At 41.6% G+C, this 25,337-nt stretch overlaps 1 long non-coding RNA gene across 1 annotated transcript in view; it reads left to right on the forward strand.

Moving 5' to 3' along the window:
* Positions 1-24,787, forward strand: part of LOC130368562 (uncharacterized) — a 55,340-nt gene extending 30,553 nt beyond the window's left edge. Inside the window, exon 4 of the long non-coding RNA XR_008892504.1 lies at positions 24,647-24,787. This is a non-coding gene — a long non-coding RNA (uncharacterized LOC130368562). The remainder of the gene's footprint in view (positions 1-24,646) is intronic.
* Positions 24,788-25,337: the final 550 nt, after the last annotated feature.

Below are 25,337 nucleotides of genomic sequence, written 5' to 3' on the forward strand. Positions count from 1 at the left end.
GACTCAGATGGGCCAAATCCAAGTACAATAACACCCGCCTATGGCTATTTTTGCTCACTTTATTTAGGTGACCTGTTTGGATGCGGCGGAATAAAAACCTTGGCTGAGCAGAGAGAGAGAGAGAGAGAGCGCAAGTCTCTGACAGCCATTTGCAAGACTCCAGACTTGGTCATAAACTGTCCAGCAGGTGGCAAAGCTGCAAACCAGTGATTTAATAAACCACAATATCATTATTAACGTATGTGTGGTAACAATTTTAACCCCTTAAGGACCAGAGGTTTTTTCGTTCTTGCACTTTCGTATTTTCCACCTCACCTTCTAAAAATCAGAAAACTTTCAATTTTGCACCTATAGACTCATATGAGGGCTTTTTTTTTTGCGCCACCAGTTGTACTTTCTAATGACATCAATCATTTCACTCAAAAATGTATGGCAAAACCAGAAAAAAATTAGAATCCGGGTAGCAAAAACAGACATCCACAATTTTGTATTTTGATCTAATTGCTTCTCAGCATAATTTCAAAAACTAACAGGTTGTTAGTATACATTTTGATCAAAAGGTACAAGCCCACTCGCCACGTCAAGGCCACTTATTAAGAGTGGATCCCTAACGTCCCTAGCATAAAATGGCGTAGCACTGGGCGGCATCCATCACCGCCGCGACACCAGTGCCCACAGGGGGAACGACCCACTGGTAGAGCGGCCCCAATGCCACTCAAACCAGTCTCTGGGCTGCTCCGGGTAGAAAAAACAGACATGGCCGCCCAGTGCTACACCATTTTATGCTAGGGACGTTAGGGACCCACTCTTAATAGGTGGCCTTTACGTGGTGAGTGGGCTTGTACCTTTTGATCAAAATGTATACTAACAACCTGTTAGTTTTCGAAATTATGCTGAGATGCAATTAGATCAAAATACAAAATTGTGGATGTGCGGCCATGTCTGTTGTTTCTACTCGGATTCACATTGTGTATTCTATCCCCTCCTTTTTTTTCCCCCTTGGCCTGCACTCCTCCCCACCCCCTCAGCCCAACCCTATATAAGTAGCAGGTAGCTACACAAGGCCCTTTCATTTTCTAGCAGCCTCCCAGTTTCACTGGGAGCACATGGTAAGTGTGCTTTTACACCTTGTTCACACTGGTGTGGTGCTGTGCGCCGTCCGTGTCTGTGGGGGGGGGGGGGGGGGTCGGCCCAGAGACTGGTTTGAGTGGCATTGGGGCCGCTCTGCCAGTGGGTCATTCCCCCTGTGGGCACTGGTGTCGCGGCGGTGATGGACACCGCCCAGTGCTACACCATTTTATGCTAGGGACATTAGGGACCCACTCTTAATAGGTGGCCTTGACGTGGCGAGTGGGCTTGTACCTTTTGATCAAAATGTATACTAACAACCTGTTAGTTTTTGAAATTATGCTGAGAAGCAATTAGATCAAAATACAAAATTGTGGACGTGCGGCCATATCTGTTTTTGCTACCCGGATTCCCAGAAAAAAAATTTTTGTGGGGCAAAATTGGAAAAACAAAACACTATTTTGTAATTTTTGGGGGCTTCATATTCTACGCATATGAGTGCATATCTTTATTCTGTAGGTCCATATGGTTACAATGATAGCCAATTTATATAGATTTTATAATATTTTACTGCTTAAAAATTTATAACTACATGCACCAAAATTTGTACGTTTAAAATGGTCAAGCTCTGACCCCTATAACCTTTTATTTTTCCGTATACGGAGTAATATGGGGGCCCATTTTTTTGCGCCCTGATCTGAAGTTTTTATTGGAAACATGATTGATTTGATGGGACTTTTTCATCGCTTTTTATCAATTTTTTTTAGGGTATACAAAGTGACCAAAATACGCAATTTGGACTTTGTTTATGTGTACGCCATTGACTGTGCGGTTTAGGTAACATATTTTTTATAGTTCTGACATTTAAGCATGTGACGATACCACATATGTTTATTTTTGTTTACTTTTTTTATGGAAAAAGGAGGGTGATTCACACTTTTATTCAGGAAGGGGTTAAATCACATTTATTCACTTTTTTTTTCATACTTTTTTTATGCCCACATAGGGGACTAAAACATGCAATCCTTTGATTACATACACTGAACAATGCTATGCCATAGCATTGATCGGTGTTATCTGCGCTTGATTGCTTAAGCCTGGATCTCAGACTTGGAGCAATCAAACGACGATCAGACAGCGTGGAGCACGGTAAGGTACCTCCGACTGTCCTCTCAGCTGTTGGGGATGCCGCGATTTCACCGTGGCAGTCCAGAACAGCTCCGCTGAGCTAACCGGCAGTATTTTCTCCCGGTTGAGACGCTCTAATCAACTTTGATCATGGCGTCTAAAGGGTTAATACCGGACATCAACCCGATCGGCGATGTCCGTTATTAGCCACGTGTCCTGGCTGCTCATAGCAACCTGGACCCTGCAGGTATGAAGCGTGCTCAGCTCCTGAGCGCGTGTCACATACTGGGAGCCAGCCGCGAGCGTAAATTTACGCTTGTGGTCGTTAAGGGGTTAACCTATTTTTTTTGGCTTATGTGCCAGTATCTGATGCACATTTTTTGGCTTAAAAATAAGACAATTTTAAAGTGTTCTATAATCTAGAGAAAAAAGTTTTAAGGTTACACCACATTTTCCAACAGTCAAACATTTTAAAAAAATCTAGTGCACTCTTAGACTGTCTAGTTACTGTATGTCCAAGATTGTATTTTCTGATTAGCCAGATCAAATCTGTTATTTTTTTTTGTTTGTAATTTTTATTTTATTTAATCTTTAGTACATTACTGTATGGGCAGCCATCTTGCCTAAGCTTTTTTTTTTTTTTTTAAATGCATTTATCCTTTAACCTATGCCTCATGGATATAGACACATCAGTCTGGCACAGACCCTAAATATTATATATATATATATCTAAAAAAAATGTTATATTTTTTATTTTTTGTATTTTTGTTTAATATTTATTAACAAATGTGTATTATGGGGGCTGCCATTAACCAGAGCAAGTCTGCTGACATCACTTCATGACACCAGCACACTTGCTCTACTGTAACATCAGGACATAGAGAAATCTAGACGGGGAGCATCTGGTTTACTTACAACGAGTAATTCTGGCGCATGAGCTTGATCATGCGAACCGCAGATCTTATGGGGGAGCCGGCCGCCATTATCATGAAGACTGGCAGCAGCTTGTGGAACGGGACCAGCAGCTTGTGGAGCGTGACCAGTTGCAGGACCATCGGCGGGACCATGTTTCTTCCAGCTTTCTCCACTCCCCTGGGGGTCTATGTATGCCAGGTCATATTAGCATTCACACACTATTATTAGGGGTCTATGGTCACTAATTTAGGCACCACGGTTTGAGTTGGGACGATTGTATTACTATTATATTAATTACTGTTTTTGTAGGGTTATGGATGTCAATAGATATGGAGGCTATGGCAGATTATGATATCATATACCAATATTATACGGGGATGGTATTGATTGGGTATTAATTATTGCTAGTATTTTGACACTTTTTAAATAGATGTAGTGGTTCGAAATCCCTAATGTGATTTCATCCGATTCCTCAATATGTGATGGGATCGTTGGTAGTTATGTAATACGTATTTGGGTTTACATATATTGTTTTTTAAACATTATTATGGGTTAGAATTGTCACTTAATGAGTTTATTTATCATTACAGTTGTTATTGATTCATTATTTGTAGGATCTATTAGATATTTATTGTTATGTTTATTTGTACAAATAATGTACAATCAATTATGGTGTTATTAGGTCTTATTAGATCATGGTGTTATTAGGGTTTGGTTCTGTATATATATATATATTTTTAGTTGGTATAGATGGGGTAATGTGCATGTGTGTATAGGAGTTTGCACACATGCACATATATATGGCGTTAGTTATATATATTCATATTTATTAGTACACATTTATATTTGGTATTTACTAGAATTTTTGTGTTATTAGTAGGGGGTATTTTATTAATTATTATCCATTATTCGTTATTTATTATTTATCTATATGTGAAATATGTACTACCAACTTAAATACATGGGATTCGTATTATAAATTATAAATTATAAAATATAAAATATAATTTTATTGTATTTTTTATCATTTACTTATTTTTTGTATCATATAATAACTGTTATATTGTGTTTCTTGTCTTCCACTTGTTCATATATATAATTTTTTCTGTGTTATTTGCAATTGCTATTATGAGATTATCCATTCTAATGATACTTTAGTAAGTGATAAGGCGACATCTACTGGCCATCCGGTGAACAATCTAGATATATGTTCTGTGTAGAACTAGATTACATGCACACAGGATTCATTCGTGTGCTGGCGCTTACCCTCCTGGTGCGCACGCGCTGATACTCCGGGCGGAAGTCGCGATCCCTACGTGCCTCATATGGGCGGAAGCTGTCATGTTGCGCGGGGTCTCCTGATGGTCACTGGAAGTATGCCTGTCACAGGTAATGTACTGATTTGATGTATTATTCTGATCTTATAGGGTCTATGGTTGACATTACCTTACAGTATTGTATGGAGGAGGTATCTTTGTTATTTGGCATACTCCACTATTATGGTTGATGTTACCTGGGATCCCATGCATGTTTTGGGGTATATGTATTTTATGGGTTAGGGGTTGTCTGTCCAGTGTTATCATTTTTTTTTCTCTATTTTTTCTATTAATAAAGTTTATCTATTTTTGGTATTTATTTGGTCATTTTTGTGGTGACAATTATAGGTGCATTTCTCCGCTCCCCTGGCCTAACTGCAGCGTCCGGAGGTGCTGGGAAAGCAGAAAGCACCAGATATGGGAACATTAAGCAATTTGCTTTACTCCCATTGACATTAATGGAAGTTACACAAATGGCGTAGACCCGCCGGCTACTCTCCGTTACTCTGGAGTTACGCACACAGACTAGACGGCGGGGTTATGCAGTTTGCATAACTCCCATTAAAGTCAATGGGAGTTATAAAAATTGTGTAACTTTTGAATCTTGGCTGCTTTCTCACACAGCCTGAAACACAGCTTTCCCAGGCACCTCAAATGGCTAGAAATGTTAGTGCCAAGAAGATCATGTGCCATTCAGAAGCCTGGAAAAGCTGTGTGTGACAGACAAGGTCTGACTGTCACACACAGCTTTCCCAGGCTTCTGAATTGAACATGACCTGCTTAGCACTGACATATTTCTAGCCATTCAGGTGCCGGGGAAAGCTATGTGTGACAGTAGCTGTCTTTGGTTGTGTTTTAGCTGTCTGGGCATGCTGGGACTTGTAGTTTTGCAACATCCTGGTTGCCCCTTCATACCAGTGTTTCCAGACCAGGATGTTGCACAACTACAACTCCCAACATGCCCAGACAACCTGTAGGCACATGCTGGTAGTTGTAGTTCTGCATCATCTGGAACAACCCTGGTTGGGAAACACTGGTATGAAGGGGTGACACTGTGTGAATCAGTGTTTCCCAACCAGGATGTTCCAAAACTACTACTCCCAGACAGTACTGTAGTTTAGAAATTTACAATGTACAAGAATTGTTACTCAAGCGTATCTTCTTTTTAGCAAGTGTGTCTTTATATCTTGCAATGTCCCGCAGCTCCTGGGTGCACGGCTTTCTCTGTATGCGGATACACTGTCTCGAATGTATCCAAAAAGTTTCCGGGTACGGAGTAATTGGTGGTGTGATCCGAATAATGTAGGGATTTCAGTTTTTTCCAAAAGGTTCCGATGATAGCTGTAAAATGCAGGTATTTGTAGAGGGGACGTAGCACTATGGGGAGACGGCCCCAGCCGGTGGCGTCTCTACCCTGCTAGTTCCCGCCAGCGTGTGGAATTCCGAGGCTCTGTCTGAGTGACGTCACTATAGGGCACGGTAAGAGACAAAAGAGAATACCTCCGAAGCTTTTCGGAAGCTGGCGGCTTCCTTCCTCAGGGATGGACTTCTCCTGTCCTCGACTTCTATTTATACAGTGCCGGTAAGTGGTGTTATTGCATTATTTTACAGTGTATCATAGTTCCTTCTGTTATATGGATTATGGAATTATTGCAAAAAGCCGAAAAGTTCAAAATCTGTATTCAAACCTTTCGGGATAATTGTGTCTAACTGGAAATTTGGAGTGACTTTTTCTATGCCAAAACAATGTAATTTTCAATGGATGATTGATGTTTGTCCTTATAGTGCTTTGATAAGGGATGTCCCTCATATCCTCTTTCAATATTGTATAGGTGTTCCCCCATACGTTTATGCATTAGTCTCTTGGTGCGACCCACATATATATATATATTTTTTTACAAGGACATTGGATCCCATAAATTATTCCACTAGATTTGCAATGTATATTATTTTTTATTTTTATAGTTTCCTCTGTATTGTAATTTTTTTCTTTTGGTATGCTTAAAATGGGGTTTTTTGCTTTTATCTTTTTGCATATTTTACATTGTCGGCACGGGTAGAAACCAGGTTGTGGTCTCAAATTTATTCGTTCTTTATGATTTTTTGTATAATTTTTTGTAGTTATTGTTTTATCTTTCACTGTTGGTGCTACTGTTCCCCCCAGGTTTCGTGCTTTTCTAAAAACAAAAAAAGTTTTTTTTGGGAGCTGATCTCCTATTACTTTATCTTTCCTCAATATTTCCCAATGTCTCTGTATGATGTGTTTCCATTTTTCATACAGAGACATTGGGAAATATTGAGGAAAGATAAAGTAATAGGAGATCAGATTCCAAAAAAAACTTTTTTTGTTTTTAGAAAAGCACGAAACCTGGGGGGGAACAGTAGCACCAACAGTGAAAGATAAAACAATAACTACAAAAAAATCATACAGAACGAATAAATTTGAGACCACAACCTGGTTTCTACCCGTGCCGACAATGTAAAATATGCAAAAAGCTAAAAGCAAAAAACCCCATTTTAAGCATACCAAAAGAAAAAAATGACAATACAGAGGAAACTATAAAAATAAAAAATAATATACATTACAAATCTAGTGGAATAATGTATGGGATCCAATGTCCTTGTAAAAAAATATATGTGGGTCTCACCAAGAGACTAATGCATAAACGTATGGGGGAACACCTATACAATATTGAAAGAGGATATGAGGGACATCCCTTATCAAAGCACTATAAGGACAAACCTCAATCAACCATTGAAAATTCCATTGTTTTTGGCATAGAAAAGGTCACTCCAAATTGGAGGGGTGGTGACTACATTGGCAAGATGTCACGGGCAGAAGGAAAATGGATTTTCCAGTTAGACACAATTATCCCGAAAGGTTTGAATACAGATTTTGAACTTTTTGGCTTTTTGCAATAATTCCATAATCCATATAACAGAAGGAACTATGATACACTGTAAAATAATGCAATAACACCACTTACCGGCACTGTATAAATAGAAGTCGAGGACAGGGGAAGTCCATCCCTGAGGAAGGAAGCCGCCAGCTTCCGAAAAGCTTCGGAGGTATTCTCTTTTGTCCCTTACCGTGCCCTATAGTGACGTCACTCAGACAGAGCCACGGAATTCCACGCGCCAGCGGGAACTAGCAGGGTAGAGACGCCACCGGCCAGGGCCGTCTCCCCGTAGTGCTACGTCCCTTCTACAAATACCTGCATTTTACAGCTATCATCGGAACCTTTTGGAAAAAACTGACATCTGAAATAGCTACAGTATTAGGATCACACCACCAAGGAGCTGCGGGACATTGCAAGATAAAAAGACACACTTGCTACAAAGAAGATACGTGTGCGTAACAATTCTTGTACATTGTATACTCACAACCTTTGAAGTCTCATTAAGCTCTGGTTATAAAATTCTGTAGTTCTTTATAAGCAAGGGAGATTGAACAAACCCCCTCTTGTTTTTTTTATCAGTGTGACATATAGGGAGTCATACTAAACTTAGCAGCTAGTGAGCGACGGCCACAGACCATAGAGAAGCGCCTAAGCATTTTTTTATTTTTATTTATATATATATATATATATATATATATATATATATATATATATATATATATACATACATGTGTGAACAGAGACGTAGGTAGGCACTATTAGTCACAAGCAAGAAATATCCGCACTCTCTGAGAGGTCTCTGAGCGCCCACGCATCTTTACAGCCGCGGTCCACCGGCGTCTCGAGTCGTTTACCTGGCGGTGAGTGCGAATATTTCTTTGTTACTATATATCACAAATTTTTAACACAGCTGCGACTTTAGAGCAGAAAATTGGGTAAGCGACAGCAAGTACGCAAGAGACTTTTGGTAGTCTGTACTTTACCATTCTTCAATCACCAACAAAATGGTTCTGCCTTGTGGAATAAAATAAAATAAAAATACAAAACCCCCTCCCCCTTCTCCTTTTGCACAGAGACACAAAAGAAAGGTGTGGACGGGAAAGGCCAGATTTGCAGCATTCCATTTACAAATTCCTTTCTTTCACCAGACTCATGTTAGCTCCCTATGCTTGTCAACATTGGGAAATATAACCAGTTATTTAATTTTTTTTTTAAAGATGTATAAAAATATTTCCAAAAATATTTAACCAGTTGCTGTCTAAGGACAAGCCAGCTTTTCCTGAGACGACAACCGGTGTATGGCGGGAGCTCCCAACTTGAGCCCGCGCCATACAGGCCGGTATCCAGGTGATTCCTGTAGCTGGGGGCTGCTGTTAATAGCCGACACGCTGCGATCGCTGCGGCCGGCTATTAACACTTTATAACGCTGCTGTCAAAGCTGGCAGCAGCATCTGAAGGAAGCTTTAACCAGTCCCTGGTGGTCCAGTGGGTGGATCGATCGTGGGGGTGGGGGGGTGATCCACTGTGGAGGTAGCCGGAGGGCTTAAATCTGCTTCCCCGCCTGCTGCGGCTCTGAGATTGATAGAGCCTGGCTGAACTAGGCTTTATCAATTGAGTGCAGATCATACAGAACAATGAAGTTCTATGGAATTCCATTGATCTGTATGAGGAGGAATCTAATGATTCCTCCTAAAAGTCCCCTAAGGGGACTAATAGGGTGTAAAAAAAACACCCATTAAAGGAGATGTCTGGTACGGACTATTCTTATTCCATCCTGCCCGGGCTGCAAAAAAAGAGAAAACAAGCTTTTACTTACCTTCCCCCGGGAGCTCCGCAACAGCTGATCGGTCAGCCGGGCTGACTACTTACTACATCCCTTAGCCCAGGACGTCACACGGCACTTCAGCCTATCACTGGCCCGGAGACGGGTTGAAGCGATGTGTGACGTCCCGGGCTAAAGGAAGTAGGAAGCAGACAGCCTAGCCGACCGATCAGCTTTTGCAGAGCTCCGGGGGAATGTAGGAAGGTAAGTGAAAGTTTGTTTTCTCTTTTTTTGCAGCCCGGGCAGGATGGAATAAGAACAGTCTGCACCAGACATCTCTTTTAACCCTTTCCATAATAAAAGTTTGAATCACCACCCTTTTCCAAAATTCAATATTAAAAAATATGTAAACATAATAAAAATAAACATATGTGGTAGTGCCGCCTACGCAAATGTCCAAACTATTAAAATAGAACGTTGATTAAATTAAAGTCCAAAATTGCATATTTTTGGTCACTTTGTATACCCTAAAAAAAAAATTTATAAAAAGCGATCAAAAAGTCCCATCAAAACAAATATGGTACCAGTAAAAACTACAGATCACGATGCAGAAAATGAGCCCTCATATCTCTGTATACAGAAAAATGTAAAAGTTATAGGGGCCAGAAAATGACAATTTAAAAAATACTAATTTTGGTGCATGTAGTTATAATTTGTTTTAGGTAGTAAAAATAAATAAAACTTATATAAATTAGGTATCCTTGTAACCATATGGACCTACAGAATAAAGATGCCGAAAAGTGCACTGCGTAAAATCGGAAGCACTCAAAAGTTGCCCCACAAATATATATATTTTTTTCTTTTTGGTTTTGCTGTAGATTTTGTGGTGAAATTATTGATGTTGAAATTGGTGGCAAAAAACAAACAAACCCCCATATGGATCTGTAGGTGGAAAATTGATTTTTAGAAGGTTAGGAGGAAAAATTCAAGCTTCAGCTATTCTAAATGGTGTCTAATCTACAGGGTGGGGCATTTATATGGATACACCTTAATAAAATGGGAATAGTTGTTTGATATTAACTTCCTGTTTGTGGCACACTAGTATATGTGAGGGGGGAAATTTTTCAAGATGGGTGGTGACCATGGTGGCCATTTTGAAGTCGGCCATTTTGAATCCAACTTTTGTTTTTTCAATAGGTAAAGGGTCATGGAATTTCACAAGAAAAACAATGATATGCTTGGTTTTAACGTAACTTTATTCTTTCACGAGTTATTTACAAGTTTCTGACCACTTATAAAATGTGTTCAATGTGCTGCCCATTGTGTTGGATTGTCAATGCAACCCTCTTCTCTCACTCTTCACACACTGATAGCAACACCCCAGGAGAAATGCTAGCACAGGCTTCCAGTATCCATAGTTTCAGGTGCTGCACATCTAGTATCTTCACAGCATAGTTAATTGCCTTCAGATGACCCCAAAGATAAAAGTCTAAGGGGGTCAGATCAGGAGACCTTGGGGGCCATTCAACTGGCCCACGACGACCAATCCACTTTCCAGGAAACTGTTCATCTAGGAATGCTCGGACCTGGCACGTTCCCTGAGTTTTTCCAGCAAGATGGTGCACCACCACATTATGGGTGTCCGGTCCGAGCATTCCTAGATGAACAGTTTCCTAGAAAGTGGATTGGTCGTTGTGGGCCAGTTGAATGACCCCCAAGGTCTCCCGATCTGACCCCCTTAGACTTTTATCTTTGGGGTCATCTGAAGGCAATTGTCTATGCTGTGAAGATACGAGATGTGCAGCACCTGAAACTAAGGATACTGGAAGCCTGTGCTAGCATTTCTCCTGCGGTGTTGCTATCAGTATGTGAAGAGTGGGAGAAGAGGGTTGCATTGACAATCTAACACAATGGGCAGCACATTGAACACATTTTATAAGTGGTCAGAAACATGTAAATAACTCATGAAAGAATAAAGTTACGTTAAAACCAAGCACACCATTGTTTTTCTTGTAAAATTCCCAAAAATTTTGATGTGTCACATGACCTTCTTCCTATTGGCCGACTTCAAAATGGCCACCATGGTCACCACCCATCTTGAAAAGTTTCCCCCCTCACATATACTAATGTGCCACAAACAGGAAGTTAATATCACCAACCTTTCCCATTTTATTAAGGTGTATCCATATAAATGGCCCACCCTGTAATCCTGTCTATAATGATTAGGAAAATACAGATGAAATGTCATCTGTAAAGAACAAGGAGTCCTAACTTGTTAGTAGGCCTAATCGCCAGAATGACAGCTGGAAGATTTCATAATAGAATAGGAAATCAGAAAAAACACCAACAATCCTTTACTCTCCGACTCCCGGTCTGTCGCCAGTATTACGTAGCACCGCTGTGCAACTTTTCAGGGCCATGATGTCCCACCACGGCGGTGTGTGTTTTGTTTTTTTCACTACCCATTTCCTCAGCATATAAATTAAAACATGCTGTCCAGTTTACCCCTTTAAAAAATATGTTTAACCTGTTAAGGACCAAGGGTGTACCTATACCCCCTGAGTCCGCTCCCATTCTATAACGCAGGGCCAGTCATAGCGGGTCGGGCCGTTGTTAGACTAATGGGACCCGTGGCTAATATAAACCCTTTAGATGTGGCGTTCAAAGTTTCCAGTTAGCTCAGGGGGCTGTTCGGGATGTCTGCGGTGAAATCGCGGCATCCTGAACAGCTGTGACACAGCAGGAGGGTCCCTTACCTTGCCTCCTGGTGTCCGATCGCCGAATGACTGCTCAGGTCTGTTAGCAGCTCCAGACTGCGTTCCACACACCTCCTTCCCGGCTGTAAGCCGTACTACATATTTATCACACCTCCGCAGCAATCTAACTCTGAGGAAGGTCCAGGGATTGGACCGAAACGTCAGATTCTTACTGATTGCAAAATAAAATACAAACAATACTCACTTCTGCTTGAGTGCCGAGTCATTTTATCTACTATAAAAGTAGGGTATCATTTTAATTGTATGGACCTACATAATAAAGAGAATGTGTCATTCTTACCGAAAAATGTACGGTGTAGAAACAGAAGCCCCCCAAAAGTCACAAAATTGCATATTTTTTTTCAATTTTGTCTCACAATGATTTTTTTTTTTTCGTTTCGCCGTAGATTTTTGGGTAAAATGTCATAACAAAGTAGTGGAACCCGGATTGAGATAGCACCTTTCAGAAAAGAAATGGCAACTAATTCAGCCACGGTTTTGACTCCGGTTTAAAAACTGTACTGCAACCGCATACTTTTTTTTTAACATGGACGTCAATGGGAAACGCACATGTATACAGTTCCATACAGGAAACTGTATACGGTTTTTACTTTGCACATGCGCATTTGCATCCTAAAGTCCCCACCAAACACCCCTCCCATTAAAAATGGACAAAATGATCAAAAACGGATGGGCTGTTTTTTTTTTTATAAAAACGGACGGAACTGTATGCACTTTTAAAAACAGTATACAGTTTAAAATGCATACAGTTTACTTTTTCCCATTCTGTTCCATCCACATTTTTGCCATACGGTTTTCTTTAGAAAAATGGATTGAAAACAGTATGGCAAAAACGTGATGTGAACCCAGCCTAAAAGAGGTACCTCCCTCCTCAGGTACAATAATACAACCATAAAGTAAAGTTAAGATACATAAAAAAACTTTTATTTATTCCCATATTGGCGTTTCTAACGCTCCCAGCATTGGGGAAGGAGGTAGTACTTTGTACCTCTGAAACGTGTTGTTCATTATGCAGTAAATAAATTATTAAAATCTTTATCTGGTGGTGTGGACTGAACACTGGAGTCTTGGACTAAACTTTTTGGGAGATTGGTATATTTTCCATAAAACTAAGACTATCCTGAAGGATAAAAGTAGAACGGACTCTACATTCTCCCACGTTGGAGGCATTTCTCTACAGATTTTGCACCAGAAATTGCGCCAGAATTGAAAAAACCCAGACTCACTCTCCATTTTTCTAAGAAACCCCCCCCAAAAGGGGCGTGTGCACCGGGAAAGGGGGTGTGGTCTTCGAAAAGGGGCGTGTTCCCGACATTTTCACAAAAACCCAACACATTTACTAAGGTTTCCACATAAAATGTGGTGGATTTGAGCTGAGAAAAACCCTACAGATCAGAGCATGTGTAAGGCTGCATTCACATCCCGATTTCTCTGTCCGACCTGAGTACACGATTTTTATAACTTAAAATCGTATGAAATCGTATATAAAGTCGGATCCATTGACCTCCATTAAAAAATCAGATCCATTACACACATCCGATTTGATCCCCATCCGATTTCACAAGATTTATGTTCGGGTCTAAAATCGGGGTTGACCACGATTTCAGACCTGAACAAAAATCACGTGAAATCGAATGCGGATCAAATCGGATGTGTGTAATGGTTACGATTTTTTAATGGAGGTCAATGGATCCGACTTTATATACGATTTCATACGATTTTAAGTTATAAAAATCGTGTACTCAGGTCGGATGGAGAAATTGGAGAAATCGTGATGTGAATGTAGCCTAAAAAAAAGCAAAGTGTAGGGAAAGTGAAAAATGTAGGGAAACCTTAGTAAATACAGAGGAAAATAAATTGTAGGGAATTAAAACCCACAAAGAAACCTACACAACACTCTTAGTAAATGAGGGACATTGTTTTACCTTTATTAGTGACATTTATTGGTTTGTTTTATCCTCGTATCAAAGAAGAGGAAGATTATCACCTGTGCAGCCCTTATGTTACCTATGCTGTATACTGATTGGCTGCTGTATTTACCTGTTTTTCATATGGTGAAATTTTTTTCTGATTACCTATTAACTCTTTATGTGCTGCTATTTAATAGTAGTAAAGAAGAATTGTATAATGCTCGCCTCCTGTCTTTAATAAAATCTATATTTTCCGTCACTAAGGATAGGAAAATCCCCAATTTTATTACAAGATGAGGAGGCTCACATAATGCAAGTTTAAAGCTAATAAAAGAAAGCATCATGTAATTATATATATATTTGAAAGGAAGAAAGAAAAGGTTAAACAAGCATCATAGAAACATGAGGTTCAGGACAGAAATAAAAGGTTTTAAACGTAGATTCAGAAGCCCAATTTGCGGCTTTCATAATGTCTGAAAGGAAACCTCCAGCTTGACTTAATTTTGTGGAAACAGCACCTCTAATGGAATGAGCTCTGAAAATAGTTGTATCAATGTCAGCTAAAGGCATAGTCTGTTTAACCCATCTGGCCAAGGTAGGGGAAGAAACAGGTCAAGGAGGTTTACAAAAAGATATTAATAACTGAGTTGCAGATGAATCTCTTAAAAGAGCTGTCTTTTGCTCATACACTCTCAGACAACAGACTACACATAGGTTTTCCTGATGAGGAAAAGCTGGATAAAATACAGTATGAAGGTTGGTTTTTGTACGTTTGTGGATGGAAAAGAGAACTCCAGGAGGAGAAAATTGTCTTCTAGATATATCCAGAGCTCTTACATCAGATACTCTCTTGATAGAAATAATATCAAATCATATTTGCATAACCAATATGGTGGGGAACAGCGTGTGTTAAAATATAACTTTTAATGATATTAGTAAAAATCACCAAAATAATCGTGCTATAGTGAAACAAAAATAGAATTAAATTGACATAGCCCATCTGTGCTATAAGTATATGCTACGCAGCATAGGATGTTAATTGCTCCGAACGCGTTTCAACCTAAGTTAAAGGCATCATCAGGGGAGACTTATGCAATCTTAGCTATGAATATTATGATTGAAATGTAACTCATAAATGACCCCGCCATACACTGTAATCATTAAGCACTTTACTGGTGCTAGTTAGCACCACAAGGTAACACTGTATGTCCGGTCTCGGCGTAGAACCAGATCCCGGCATGATTATCCCTGTTGTTCGCGGCTTAACCGGTGCAGCGCGACACCCGCAGTGGCAGGGAGCTGATAGTACAGCTACCGCGCGCTTGATAGAAATAAGACAGAGTAAAGCTAAATTTAAAAGACAAAAATTTTAGAGAAAGTGTTTCATTATCTCCCCAGGATTCAAATAAATTAAGGATCAAATTAACATCCCAAGTAGAGGACGTCTAAATTTTATGCCTTTCATGAGTTTACAAATTAATGGATGTTCTCCTATAGACATAGTGTGAATAGGGGAATGATAAAAGGAAATGGCTGAACGATCAACGTTAATGGTCAAATAAGCCTTACCACAGTCAAAAGCGGAAGATAAGAAATTTATGACTTGAGTTATAGATGCATGTACGGGATACAAATCCCATTGCAAACCCCTATCAGACCATAGTTTCCAGGCTAATCTGTAAACCCATCTGGTGCCTTGGGCCCATGCGTCCGAGAGAATGTCTCTAGCGGACTGTGAAAGGTTTGAATTTGGTTCTGTTGACCTGAAATGTACCACGTTACAAGAGTCAGTAGATTGGAAGAGATCAGGGGGTGAGGATATCCGGTTGGGTCTAGAAGAATTTTGGGATGAGATGGTAAAATTCTGGGGAGCTCTATTATCATTTCAAAAATTTGAGGAAACTACGACTGAGTTGGCCATAATGGGGTCATCAATACCATGGTCGATTTCTGAGATTTGGTCAAGAGGAACACTCTCAAGATCAGTGCAAACGGAGGAAATGCATGGAGTATTTTTCGGAGGCCAAAATTTTTACAATGCTCAAATTGAGCTTTTGGAGAGTGAATTTGTTTGGAATGGAAGTCAGGGGCCATGTGTGTTTACAAAACTCCCCGTGGTGCCAGAACAGTGGAACCCCCCCCCCCCACATGTGACCCCATTTTGGAAACTACACCCCTCACAGAATTTAATAAGGGGTGCTGTGAAAATTTACACCCCACTGGCGTTTGACAGATCTTTGGAACAGTAGGCTGTGCAAATGAAAAATTGCATTGTCAGACACCTGTGGGGTGTAAATGCTCACTGCACCCCTTATTACATTATGTGAGGGGTTTCCAAAATGGGGTCACATGTGGGGGGGTCCATTGTTCTGGCACTATGGTGGCTTTGTAAACACACGTGGCCTTCAATTCCGGACAAATTTCTTCAAAAGCCCAATTGCGCTCCTTCTCTTATGAGCATTGTGGTTTGCCCGCAGAGCACTTTACATCCACATATGGGGTATGTTCTTACTCAGAAGAAATGGGGTTACAAATTTTGGGGGGGGGGGGGCCTTTTTTTCCCTATTTTCCCTTGTGAAAATTTTGGGTAACACCAGCATTTTTGTGAATTTTTTTTTTTTCATTTTTCCATCCAACTTTGAAGAATTTCATGAAACACCTGTGGGGTATTAACCCCTTAAGGACTCAGCCCATTTTGGCCTTAAGGACAATTTAATTTTTACGTTTTAATTTTTTCCTCCTCGCCTTCTAGAAATCATAACTCTTATATTTTCATCCACAGACTAGTATGAGGGCTTGTTTTTTGCGCGACCAGTTGTCCTTTGTAATGACATCACTCATTATATCATAAAATGTATGGCGCAACCAAAAAACACTTTTTGTGGGGAAATTAAAACGAAAAACGCAATTTTGCTAATTTTGGAAGGTTTCGTTTTCACGCCGTACAATTTATGGTAAAAATGACATATGTTCTTTATTCTGAGGGTCAATACGATTAAAATGATACCCATTATTATATACTTTTATATTATTGTTGCGCTTAAAAAAAATCACAAACTTTTTAACCAAATTAGTACGTTTATAATCCCTTTATTTTGATGACCTCTAACTTTTTTATTTTTCCGTATAAGCGGCGGTATGGGGGCTCATTTTTTGCGCCATGATCTGTACTTTTTTTTGATACCACATTTGCATATAAAAAACTTTTAATACATTTTTTATAATTTTTTAAAAAATAAAATGTATTAAAGTAGGAATTTTGGACTTTTTTTTTTTCCGTTCACGCCGTTCACCGTACGGGATCATTAACATTTTATTTTAATAGTTCGGACATTTACGCACGCGGCGATACCAAATATGTCTATAAAAAATGTTTTTTACGCTTTTTGGGGGTAAAATAGGAAAAAACGGACTTTTACTTTTTTATTGGGGGAGGGGATTTTTAACTTTTTTTTTACTTTTACATTTTTTTTTACACTTGAATAGTCCCCATAGGGGACTATTCATAGAAATACCATGATTGCTAATACTGATCTGTTCTATGTATAGGACATAGAACAGATCAGTGTTTTCGGCTATCTTCTGCTCTGGTCTGCTCGATCACAGACCAGAGCAGGAGACGCCGGGAGCCGGACGGAGGAAGGAGAGGGGACCTCCGTGCGGCGTTCTGAATGATCGGATCCCCGCAGCAGCGCTGCGGGCGATCCGATCATTCATTCAAATCGCGCACTGCCGCAGATGCCGGGATCTGTATTGATCCCGGCACATGAGGGGTTAATGGCGGACGCCCGCGAGATCGCGGGCGTCGGCCATTGCCGGCGGGTCCCTGGCTGCGATCAGCAGCCGGGATCAGCTGCGCATGACACGGGCATCGCTCCGATGCCCGCGGTTATGCACAGGATGTAAATGTACGTCCTGGTGCGTTAAGTACCACCTCACCAGGACGTACATTTACGTCCTGCGTCCTTAAGGGGTTAAAGCTCACTATACCCCTCGTACGTTCTGTGAGCGGTGTAGTTTCCAAAATGGGTTCACATGTGGGTATTTCTTTTTTTGCATTTATGTCAGAACCGCTGTAAAATCAGCCACCCCTGTGCAAATCCCCAATTTTGGCCTGAAATGTACATGGTGCTCTCACTCCTGAGCCTTGAGTATTTTACATCCACATATGGGGTATTTCTGTACTCAGGAGAAATTGCGTTACAAATTTTGGGGATCTTTTTTCCCTTTTAACGCTTGTGAAAATAAAAAGTATGGGGCAACACCAGCATGTTAGTGTAAAAATGTGTATTTTTTTTTTTACACTAACATGCTGGTGGAGCCCCCAACTTTTCCTTTTCATAAGGGGTAATGGGAGAAAAAGCCCCCCCCAAAATTTGTTGCGCAATTTCTCCCGAGTACGGAAATACCCCATATGTGGCCCTAAACTGTTTCCTTGAAATATGACAGGGCTCCAAAGTGAGAGAGCACCATGTGCATTTGAGAACTGAATTAGGGATTGCATAGGGGTGGACATTCTACGGGGAATTATACGCCATTGATTCCCAAATAGGGTGCCTCCAGCTGTTGCTAAACTCCCAGCATGCCTGGACAGTCAGTAGCGGTCTGGAAATGCTGGGAGTTGTTCTTTAGCAACAGCTGGAGGCTCCGTTTTGGAAACACTGACGTACGATACGTTTTTCATTTTTATTGGGGGGGACAGTGTAAGAGAGTGTATATGTATTGTTTTACACTTTATTATGTGTTAGTGTAGTGTAGTGTTTGTAGCGTACATGGCACTGGCGGATTACGGCAAGTTTCCCGCTAGGAGTTTGCGCTGAGGCGAAAAATTAACTGTAAACTTGCCCGTGTGTGGGGGGGGGGGGGGGGTCAGGCAAACCTCCAGCTGTTTCAAAACTACAACTCTCAGCATGCACTGACAGACCGTGGGAGTTGTACTTTTGCAGCTGGAGGCACACTGGTTGGAAAACCTTCAGTTAGGTTCTGTTACCTAACTCAGTATTTTCCAAACGGTGTGCCTCCAGCTGTTGCAAAACTACAACTCCCAGCATGTACTGATTGCCAAAGGGCATGCTGGGAGATGTAGTTATGCAACAGCTGGAGGTACACAACTACAACTCCCAGCATGCTGAGACAGCTGTTTGCTGTTTGGGCATGCTGGGAGTTGTAGTTTTGCAACATCTGGAGGGCTAGAGTTTAGAGACCACTGTATAGTGTACACTGTATAGTATAGTGGTGCAGCCTCCGCCGATGGGTAAGTGGACTCCGGCGCTGGTCCCTGTTGGTTTCCCCGTTCTGCCCCGCCTATTGTGGGTGGGCAGAACGGGGAAACCATAAGTTAACCCCCCCCACCCCCAATCGGCTATTGGTTGGCGTTTCTAAACGACCAATAACAGGGATAGGAGGGGTGGCACCCCTGCCACCTCACTCCTATCCCTTCAGGGGAATCGTGGGTGTCTTGGACAACCCCGATCCCCCTTATTTTCTGGGTCACCATAGACCCGTATGACCTGGAATCGGTGCAAACCCGCCGGTGTGAATTCACCAGCGACTTGCGTCTAATGACCCCCCTGGGCATTTGCGCAGGGTGCCTGTTGATCGAAATTCCCACGGGCGTACAGGTATGTCCTGGGTCCTTAAGTACCAGGGTGTAAAGGACATACCCATACGCCTAGGGTCCTTAACAGGTTACCTGTATTAATGGCACCTGTTTGAACTTATCAGTATAAAAGACACCTGTCCACAACCTCAGTCAGTCACACTTCAAACTCCACTATGATGAAGACCAAAGAGCTGTCGAAGGACACCAGAAACAAAATTGTAGACCAGCACCAGGCTGGGAACACTGAATTCCCAATAGGCAAGCAGCTTGGTGTGGAAAAAAAAACAACTGTGGGAGAAATTATTAGAAAATGGATAATTTCTCTCAATCTCCCTCAATCTGGGGCTCTCACCCCATGGTGTCAAAATGATCACAAGAATGGTGAGCAAAAAATATCAGAACCACACGGGGTGGGACCTAGTGAACGACCTGCAGAGAGCTGGGACCAAAGTAGCAATGGCTACCATGAGTAACACACTATGCCGCCAGGGACTCAAATCATGCAGTGCCGGATGTGTCTCCCTGCTTAAGCCAGTACATGTACGGGCCTTTCTGAAGTTTGCTAGAGAGCATTTGGATGATCCAGACAAGTAATGGGAGAATGTCATATGGTCAGATGAAACCAAAGTAGAACTTTTTGGTAAAAACTCAACTGGTCGTGTTTGAAGGAGAAAGAATGCCAAGTTGCATCCAAGGAAAACCATACCTACTGTGAATCATGGGGGTGGAAACCTCATGCTATGGGGCGGTTTTTCTGCTAAAGACCAGGACAACTGATCCGTGTAAAAGAAAGAATGAATTGGGTCTCAAAATGTTTTGAGATTTTGAGTGAAAACCTCCTTCCATCCGCAAGGGCATTAAAGATGAAACGTGGCTGGGTCTTTCAGCTTGACAATGATCCCAAAAACACCGCCCGGGCAACGAAGGAGTGGCTTTGTAAGAAGTAGGGATCGACAGATATCGATTTTTTAGGGACAATACCGATAATCTGTCACCTTTCAGGCCGATAACTTATACCGATATTCCGGTATACGTTATCGGCGCTTTAAATCGATGAACTGCAGCGGCTTTTGCGGGGCCAGAGACCCCCGCCACCCGCTTCTCTCCCCCCTGCCTGTCCCGGGGTCCTGAGTCTAACCACTACCGCTGCTGCCCCATCGCCTCCCCCCTCCATCCTCTGCCTACATACCGCCGCCGCTCCCCTATCATCTGCCCACATGCCGCCGCCACCCCCGCCCATCCTCTGCCCACATACCGCCGCCACCCCCGCCCATCCTCTGCCCACATGCCGCCGCCACCCCATCGCCTCCCCCATCCCCGGTGTTATAATTACCTGTTCCCGGGGGCCCGCGATCCTTCTGGCTCCGGCGCAGTTGCTGTGCGCTGTCACTGTGCGCTGTCACTGTGCGCAGTGATGGTGACGTCGCTTTGGGGACGTCACTCGTCATTGCGCTGCGTAGTGCACAGCAGCAGCACAGGAGCCAGAAGGATCGCGGACCCCGGGAACAGGTAATTATAACACCGGGGATGGGGGGAGGCGATGGGGTGGCAGTGCGCAGAGGATGGGGGGGAGGCAATGGGGCAGCAGCATGTGGCCAGAGGATGGGGGGGGGAGGCGATGGGGCAGCGGCATGTGGCCAGAGGGTGGGGGGAGGCAATGGGGTAGCGGCGGCGACGGTAGTCTCTGGCCGGGGCATTATCAGCATGGTAATTGCCGATACCGATAATGTCCCAAATCGTGATTATCGGCCAAACCAACAATCGGTCGATCCCTAGTAAGAAGCATTTCAAGGTCCTGGAGTGGCCTAACCAGTCTCCAGATCTAAACCCCATAGAAGACCTTTGGAGGGAGTTGAAAGTCCATGTTGCCCAGCGACAGTCCCAAAACATCACTGCTCTAGAGGAGATCTGCATGGAGGAATAGGCCAAAATACCAGCAACAGTGTGTGAAAACCTTGTGAAGACCTACAGAAAACATTTGACTTTTGTCATTGCCAACAAAGGGTATATAACAAAGTATTGAAACAAACTTTTGTTATTGACCAAATACTTATTTACCACTATAATTTGCAAATAAATTGATTTTATGGATTTATTTTTTCTCATTATGGGGGAGATTTATCAAAACCTATCCAGAGGAAAATTTGCCCAGTTGCCTATTGCAACCAATCAGCTCGCTTCTTTCATTTTTAATAAGGCCTCTGCAAAATGAAAGAAGCAATCTGATAGGTTGCTATGGGCCACTGGGCAACTTTTCCTTTGCAAAGGTTTTGATAAATCTCCCCCTATGTCTCTCATAGTTGAGGTATGCCTGTGATTAAAATTACAGGCCTCTCATCTTTTTAAGTGGGAAAACTTGCACAATTGGTGGCTGACTAAATACTTTTTCGGCCCACTGTAATTGAATTGATTGCCGTTTGCTTTTCAGGCTGGTGATTTATTTCTGAGGCCTTGTGGATTTCTGCCCGCCCCTCACCCCCCCCCCCCTCCTTCTTTCTTAGGATTTTTCCAGGATCCTTATAAGTTTTTAAAGAACTTTATGTGCAAATAAATAAAAATAGGAAACACTCATCAAAATACTTAGTTTTAGAAATTACACTTCTAAAGGAGTACAACTAGTGATGTACTACAACAATTGTTTGTTATAAATCAACTGGTTCCAGAAGGTAAAACATATTTGTAAATTACTTCTATATAAAAATCTTAATCCTTCCAGTACTTATCTGCTGCTGTATGCTCCAGAGAAAGTTGAGTAGTTATTTTCTGCCTGACCAGAGTGCCCTCTGATGACACCTCTGTCCCTGTCAGGAAATGTCCAGAGCAGGAGAAGTTTGCTATGGGGGTTTGCTCCTGCTCTGGGCAGAAGTGTCAGCAGAGAGCACTGTGGTCAGACAGAAAAGAACTATACAACTTCCTCTGGAGCATACAGCAACTGATTAAGAATTTTTAATAGAAGTAATTTACAAATCTGTTAAACTTTTTGACACCAATTGATTTAAAAACCAGAGTACCCCTTTGAATAGTACAATGTAGAGCTGGAAACCCTGGCCCAGCAGTGGATTCATCAAATCCAACACTAACTGCCAGGCATTACCTTCATGTTCTAAACCTAATATACTCTCACACATCATATACATCTTAAAATGTTTTTGCCCAATTACTTGGCAGGTATCCACATGATGAAAGCCTCCCTTCAAAATATATCATGCACCTGGGCAAATTTGGCAGTCAAACCTGTGGTCATCCTGGTTGGGCACTGTGCTTTCGAATGCAGAATCTCAAGGACTGTCTCAAATCAGCTTTTAGACATTGCCACGCAGTACATCAGATTGTGGTGGAATGCATATGTGTTCCAGTAGACCATAATACAGTACTTGTCATGGTCTGTGGTGCCTTCTAGGGTATTCCTCAATCCCCACTGGGGAAAGGTAGACTTTGGAAGTAATGGAGAATTATCCTAATGTAATGTCTAATGGTGGAAAGCATATGCATCCCTGGGTGTACATACCCTACTGTAGAGCTGGACGGTATGAGCAAAAACGTGTATCAGGGTATTTTTGTAAGTGATGGTGGTTCCACAGTATTAAACTATTTCCCACCACATGTGAGCTGGGCGCCGCTTCTCTCCCAACACCCCCCCCCCAAATGAATTATCAGCTGCGCTGTCCCCACATCATGTCACCCGCAAGCGCTTCTCTGCTCATCCTTTGAGTTGCGGGCCGCCAGCGCTAGAAATCTGTACTGTACTACAAATAACATTTCCAGGGCTGCAAAAATAAACAAAATAAACTTTAACCTGCCTACGTTCCCCAGTTGCTCTGGTACCATCTTCACTGTCCTGCACTGCGATCCTCTTGCTGTTTCCTTAAACGGGAAAGTCACAGTCGCCACAGCCTATCATCGGCCAGGGCGGGACATCGGCCAGGGCGGGACATCGCTGCGGCCGGTGATAGGCTGACAGCTTTGGGACGTTCCCATCCCCAGGAAGCAGGTGAGGCCGGTGATGGGTGGAATTTGGACCAACAGGGGAAAGTAGGCAGTTTATTTTATTTATTTTTGAGTTAAAGTTTATATTTTATTTACTTTTGCAGCCCGGGCAATGTTATTTGTAGAACAGTACAGATTTCTAGAGCCGGCGGCCCGCAACTCATAGGAGGATCAGCAGAGGAGCGCTTGCGGGTGACATGAAATGGGGACAGCACAGCTGATAATTCATTGGGGGGCAGAAGAATATTTCCATATTTATACTAGTAACAGAGTTGTGTCTTGGATGTGTAATAAATAGAAATTGCATAAAAATCATGACAACTACATAAATGAACTGATATGAATTATTGAGCAAGTGGTATTGAATTACATTATGATTAGCTATGGAGCAAGTGATACTTTACTGAATTATGATATCTTTATGAATTGTGTAAGACTTTAAATACAAACGAATTATGTAACGATTGATAATTATGATAATCAAGTAATACCCATTGAAATGTCCCAAGCTTTTAGGTTCACGATGGTGAGCAGGACATATAGATTGCGCACGTCAGCTTTACAGACCATAAATCTGTGAGTGTTGACATGCGCATAGGCTTAGCTTCTAGTCTGTCGCTATCCTTATGCAGGTTATGAAGCTTTTTTTTTTGCCTCATTCCCCTCAGCGACTGGGCTTTTGACATGCATATTGGATTATCAGTATAATTGCCCCACTGCCAGTGGTGGCATAAGATGCACCGCGGGTCCGTGCTGATTTAGATCTACCCCACTTACGACTGTATTTGACACTGTATCTGGAGCTCCATTGGCCCATGCCAAGTCTCACCACAACAGGGGATAATTAAAGGTAATAATATACAAGTGTATTGTAGACATATTAACATGGAGGAGAGCAGGAAGAGCTTACCACTCTTGAGAAAGCCACCTTTGAAGGCGGTGGAACACATGGGGTTAGCTTCCCTTTGGGTGTTGGCCTTTTTTTTTATACTTCTTATTCAATATCCTCATTTTTTTTGTCCATGAAATCTTTCATTGCAGGTTCCCATTCAGGGTGTCTGTCTGTTGATTTTTTTTTGTTAATGTGGGTCATTATAGTTAGATGTATTGCACAGTGTCACTTTGTCTATGCATAGATATGTCAATTTTCACTTTATTCTTGATTTTTATGGGTCATTTTCTAGATTGTTTGCACATTAGGGGTCCTGCATGATAGATTTATATTTTTGTATGTATTACACATACTTGTTATAACCATGCATTTATACTTTGTCATTTCAGGAATCGTCACCAATATTTTTATACACCCACAGGTGTGCGTGTAGTAGGAGTCATTTTGTACCCTCCACTCGGATGTCTATTATTTTTAATTGATTTTAAATGTCTTTGTTTTCTCTGTGCATCTAATAAAATGTGTTGATATGGTGGTACGCATAGTGTAACTGCTAGCTTCTCTCTGTATTATGTACTTTTGTTATTACAATTGTTTGCACCCCCTTCTCATTTTGATTTTGCGGTTGTGGTCCGTATGTCTACATTGAAACTCATAAATCAGGTTCTGGACATTGCCACTAGATAAAGGTAGCCTTTGGAAGGAATGGGGTATCATCCTTGCAAACTTAATGTCTAATGATGGAGAGGCATATGCATCACTGAGTGTATATACCCTACTATCCATTGTTATCCTTGTAACAGGGTTGTGTGCTGTATATGTAACAAAAATATTGCACAAAAATTATTTTGTATTCGTAAAACTAGTGTTTTTTAAAATTTGTAAAAAATAAATAAAAATCCATATATGTAGAAGCACCCATATGTGAAACGGCAGCTACAACAGGTTTGTCGGTAATAACTAAAAAAGCTCATTAATCGTCGACTGCAATGAGCCCTTCAGGGTAAAGCAATGATAGTCTGCAGTAGAGGAAAGCAGCCATTACGGCTATAACCCTGATATTAGAAAATGTGACCTGGT

Source organism: Hyla sarda, chromosome 4 (assembly GCF_029499605.1).
Source record: "Hyla sarda isolate aHylSar1 chromosome 4, aHylSar1.hap1, whole genome shotgun sequence".
Classification (NCBI taxonomy): Eukaryota; Metazoa; Chordata; class Amphibia; order Anura; family Hylidae; genus Hyla; species Hyla sarda.